General features: G+C 41.2%; 1 non-coding gene across 1 annotated transcript; it reads right to left on the bottom strand.

Annotated features, from left to right (window-relative positions):
• Nucleotides 1–1,885: 1,885 nt before the first annotated feature.
• On the bottom strand, nt 1,886–1,961 carry Trnaa-ugc (transfer RNA alanine (anticodon UGC)). Its single transcript has one exon. It is a non-coding gene; the product is annotated as a tRNA-Ala (tRNA).
• Nucleotides 1,962–5,863: the final 3,902 nt, after the last annotated feature.

The following is a 5,863-nucleotide window of genomic DNA, read 5'->3' as shown; positions in this document are numbered from 1 at the left end:
TTTCAAGGCGGCATACGACAGTATAGACCACGTAGAGCTATGGAAAATTATGGACGAGAACAGCTTCCCTGGGAAGCTTACCAGACTGATCAAAGCAACGGTGGATGGTGTGCGAAACTGTGTGAAGATTGCGGGCGAACACTCCAGTTCGTTCGAATCGCGCCGGGGACTAAGACAAGGTGATGGACTCGGTTCCTTGCTAACGGCTGATAACAATGTCAGTCGTGAAATACGAAGGTGCATCATCTGTGGAAGCCGGGCATACTACGGGCTCCAGAAGAAACTCCGGTCAAAAAAGATTCGCCACCGCACCAAATGTGTCATGTAAAAGACGTTAATAAGACCGGTAGTCCTCTACGGACATGAAACATGGACAATGCTCGAGGAGGACTTGCAAGCACTCGAGGTATTCGAGAGATGGGTGCTAAGGACCATCTTTGGCGGTGTGCAAGAAGACGGTGTGTGGCGGCGAAGAATGAACCATGAGCTCGCCCAGATCTACGGCGAACCCAGTATCCAGAAGGTAGCTAAAGCCGGAAGGGTACGATGCAAGAACGCCGGACAGCAACCCTGCATAGATGGTGTTCGCTTCCGATCCGGCAGGGACGAGACGACGTGGAGCGCAGCGAGCGAGATGGGCAGACCAGGTGCAAAACGACTTGGCGAGCGTGTGGGGCGTATTCGAGGATGGAGAGATGCGGCCTCGAACCGTGTATTATGGCGTCAAATTGTTGATTCAGTGTTATCTGTTTAGATGTAGGCTAAAATAAATGAAAAATGGGATGAAAATTGTGACAAGGCTTTTGAGATTGGTAAAAAATCCTTACTGGAAGCAAACTTTTTGGAGTTCTATGACCCGAAGAAACCGATAGTCATTGTGTCGGATGCTTCGAGTTATGGACTGGATGGAGTTATTGCTCACGAAGTGGATGGAATTGAAAAGCCTATGTACTTTACGTCGTTTTCCCTGAATTCCGCTAAAAAGTCGTACCCTATTCTTCATTTAGCGGTTCTGGCGTTAGTATGTACGATAAAAAAAATCCATAAATATCTTTATGGCCAGCATTTCAAAGTTTTTACGGATCATAAGCCCCTAATTGGAATTTTCGGGAAGGAAGGGAAGAATTCTATATTTGTGACAAGGATCCAGCGATTTTTTATGGAATGTTCAATTTACGATTTTGACATATTTTATAGACCTTCAAGGAAAATGGGGAGCGCGGATTTTTGTTCTCGATTTCCCCTGGACCAACTGATACCAAATGGTTACGATATTGAACACGTAAAAAACATAAATTTCTCAAATGAGTTTCCAATTGATTACATAATAATTGCAAACGAGACCAAACAGGATGAATTTTAAAAAAAATGTTTTTCATGCAGCATGGCTGGCCCAAGCGAGTCGACAGTTTGTGAATGTATTTGCCAATCAACGTGATTTGAAAGTTGTAGATAAATGTCTCATGTATCAGGGGCGAGTGGTTATACCCCGTAAAATGCATAAAGACATACTAAAATTAATTCATGCCAATCACAATGGAGTTGTTAAAATGAAGCAATTAGCACGACGTATGGTGTACTGGTTCGACATAGTGACATAGAAAGGTTTGTGGCTCAGTGTGAAACATGTGGTTGTATGGCAATAGTACCGAAGAAAACAATAACGTCTAAATGGACACCTGCCAGAAGGCCTTTAAGTAGAATACACGTGGATTTTTCTTCTTCTCTAGCCATACATTTTTCAGTTCAATCAAAGTTAATTGCCTATTTCCGGGGATTAAACCACCCGACTTGGACGTTAATTTACAATGTTATGAAACTCATATGTGAATATGTACGTTATGTGGAAGATATTGATTTGGAAAATGTATTGGAGGTAACCACTTTCCCTTCGATGGGACTCGAACCCATGACCCTACAGTACGCAAGACTGGTGCTTTAACCAACTAAGCTACGAAGGACCTCCGTCGGCCTTCGCAACCTAGCGGCTACTGAACGAGCTCGAGATTCCCAAATTGGACGCATAGTCAAATCACTTACAATCCATTTCTCAAGTCATCACTTCCAAATGTGTATGGTACACGTCCACATTAGAGGAGCGTGAGTATTTAGAATGTCTGGCGGTTGTACACATTCTTCATCAGCAACTGTACTGATCAAGTGAGGTTGTGTAAGCTATTTGCCAGTCGGTCGTCAAGCTCAGACCCGACCTAATGTGGTCTAATGTGGACGTGTACCATACACATGTGGAAGTGATGACTTGAGAAATGGATTGCGAATGATTTGACTATCGTGTTAGCAAAAAGAATCGAAGAGATTGGTGGTGTATTTCTTTGTTTGACGATGAGATGAATATATGTACAGTGCGATGGAAAACGGAACAGATCCCCTACATCACTAGAGAACGTATTGAGCGAAAAACCTAAAAAATGCGTGCTTTTGTTATTGGACCTGCAGATTATTCTTGGTGACTTAATATTACCCTCTAGACCTGTCATGCCCAATGATGATTATACATAGCATAATCAATCTCTGACTTAGTTAAATTCACCGGATCTTATTACCTAATTTCTCCAATACTTGATTTACATTATATGACTGATGAGTCCAATGAAATTGGAAATGAATTTTGCGATTCGAAGACAGGTGTCAAACTTATCCCAATTAGTACCATAATGATGTTGAGCTACGTGTGGATGTTTATAATTACAAAAGTTAATTATTTTTACAAAATGATGTTCAATTATGGATCAGAGATGGATAACATACTGAAAATCAACAAATTATTGTCGAATAAGCTTATACACCGATACTAAAATTCTAGATAACTCAAGACAAAATTTTCAAAACGACTTATCAGCTTTTGTAAACAAAGATTCAAACGATGGTTTGATGAATCTGATAGCACTCCTACGCAAACCAACACCACCAATAGGTAGGTGGAGGTTTCCGCTACATGTTGATGGCCTTGGTTTGCGTGGGAGATCTATCAGATTCTTCAAATCGTTGTTTGAATCTTTGTTTACAAAAGCAGATAAGTCGTTTTGAAAATTATGTCTTGAACTCATCTTGTCGATGGTGATCAATGCTATTTTTGGTTTATTTCGACTGTTACGCATCTTCGCCAGTTACAAAATGGCTAGAAATACAAGAAATCGAAAGTTCCTTCAAAGTGTGTCAACATTCTGTCAGATAATCACCAGAAATCAGAGATTTGAACTGGTGTCGGTTTGTCTCTTGCAATTGGTGTTAGGCGACGTTCAGCAATGTGATTGCGCGGTAGTTGCTACAATCCAGCTTATCGACATTTTTGTTACACGACACCTTCCATACACTCCTGTGGCAGAATCTTCTCTTCCCAAATCTTGGTAATTACCCAGTGCAGTGCAGTGATGTCCTTACACGTGTACGGCTGTAGCACATGGCCCTTAAGTGGAGGGTTAAACTTCTCGTAGAACTTTAGTGTTGCTCCATACCTTCACGGTCTCGACCTTCCTGCTGGCGCTTTTTCCTCCTGAAAATCGAGTTTTGTCTATTCTATGCTCGTTTGTATCGTGGCTCGTTCGCCCACGTTCGTTGTTGTAGCATCGCGTATGCCGCACTCTTCTTCTCTACTAATGTAATAATTGCGAATGTATAATATCTATATACATTTAAATAGCTTTACTGAAATTGACCGACCAAGACTGCCAAACCAAATCAAGCAATTCTACTAGAGTCCGAACTCGGCTGAATAAGCAAACTGCTTCCCATGGAAATTCCACTTTATGCCTATCTCGATCTCAATATTTGCATGTGTCAATCAATATACCACGCAATATCGGATACATGAGGGTCACTATTATGGAGCTAATTGTTCTTCGTTATCGGCCACGCAAACATGTTTTGTCGTAGAAAAACAGGAATCATGTATTGATGAAGCAGGAAATTGATGAGAATTTCACCAGTTTCGAAAAAATCCAATAGACACCACTGTCACCTTCATCCATTACAATTCCGAGCAGGTGAAAATCCATCTTGCTTCTCGAGATATCTTTTCATTTCTTCAGCTATTATGCGTGATGAACGGATGACTAATGGAAGCTATCAATTTTGGCAATTAGCCCCACACCATCGATTCCCACCAGCATGGACTCATTAGTTTAATTATTTTCGTGATAGAGATGCCAGACATCGATTGGGGCCTGATAGGTACATGTAGGGCACAGGAGAGCGTCTTCGAAGCAGACAAAGACAGAGGCTGATGGTAGCAGCTCGTTATCGGCTGTCGTGTGTAGGTTATTCATGTCAGGACAACGATGTTATCGCACGTTATCGAGTCGCTCTTTGACGTGCGGTAATGCATTATTATTGAATTGCCTTGATGCTTTGATCGGGGAACTAAGTGATATATGTACTACTGTCCGGTTTGAAGAAGATTTAATTGCACGCATCTCTAGATGGAGAGTGTCATATTTTTTTGTTAGATGAATTATGCTGAAACTATTTGTAGCCTAGACACAATTTCTGCTACAGACTGGTAGGAGTGTGTACCATAAATTTCTCGAACTTTTGAACCAACTTAAGACAGCACTTTTACATATGATGGAATTGGATAAAAAAGCAAGTGTAGGATTTTTTTTACAATATGTACATATATAAAAATAAATATTTATAAACATTTGTATAAATATTTAAACGAGTGGTATGGATATGTGTGAACCCGAATAGGTATGTTTATTTCAAAAGATAAGTTTAACATAAAGAATAATAAAAAAAACACCCTTCTACAGATTTTCAAAGAACGTATATAATCGCCCCAACTGCGTTGAGCAAAACCAAGCACAATCATTACGGTTTTATTCTTTCCGGATGCACGTCGCAAGCGCGATCGTTCCACGAGCTATAAATGATAGTGTGGAACCTAAATAAACCATTAGCCCTATATAGCGTAATTCACATATCAAATCAATTGTCAACAAAGGCCACCCGTCCTCGCCGCTGTAGCCAGACTTAGAATACGTACGCTAATCTGCTCAACTTGAGCGCTCTATCGGGAGCCGGCTGCCACTTGTGTGCCGTCGCGACGTCAACGTCGTTCAGTTTGATAGTTAACCCAGACCGTGTACTACGCAACGGAGAATATTGGGGAAACGTTGAAGCGGAGTGGAAGTTAGTAAACAGTCTGTATATTTGTGTAGACTAGATGTCGGATGTCTGTGTGGCTGCCTGGTGAGTTACCAACCATCCATCGACGTAGAATATCAAATACGCTCACGTAGCACGTGAGAAAGATCGCAGACTACATTAGTTAGTCTGAGCACCCTGGCTAACCCAAACATAAATAATAACAATTTATTGGTACCAATACCATGAAACAGGATGGATGGACTGCGTCAAGTTGCAATACATAGTAGAGAATTGTTAAACATAAGCTGGATCTAATTTTTTAAACGCATTAACAGGGTTCGATTTATTCGTAATTATGTTCATTGTGTTTTTCCTTTGATTTCATTATTCATTGCCGTAATTTCTTTAATGAAACGCTTTAATTAGTAACTTATGATTATGTGTTCCTCTCAATTGTTTCTATTCCCGTACACTTGAATTGCGTAAATACATGATTTTAGTGAATATTCTCAACAGCGGGACAATAAATTCCTAATACATCTTTTGCATAACATTCGACCACTGTGCGTATGGTCGTGTTTCTGTCGGATCGATGTGTGCCGACGGCGTCGCCGGGACCGTGCCAAATCAAACGGAAGCTACGGATCCGGCCACCCGGAGAGGACGCATTCAGTTCCGCAGGTACCGTCGTGAAAATCGGTCTCGTTTCGATAGTTGCCGAACTTGGGAGGCAAGTTTTTTTTTCTCTGTGGCG

The sequence above is a fragment of the Armigeres subalbatus genome, chromosome 1 (genome assembly GCF_024139115.2).
Source record: "Armigeres subalbatus isolate Guangzhou_Male chromosome 1, GZ_Asu_2, whole genome shotgun sequence".
Classification (NCBI taxonomy): domain Eukaryota; kingdom Metazoa; phylum Arthropoda; class Insecta; order Diptera; family Culicidae; genus Armigeres; species Armigeres subalbatus.
Note: the sequence above shows the minus strand (reverse complement) of the source record. Positions and strands in the feature narration are given on the sequence as shown.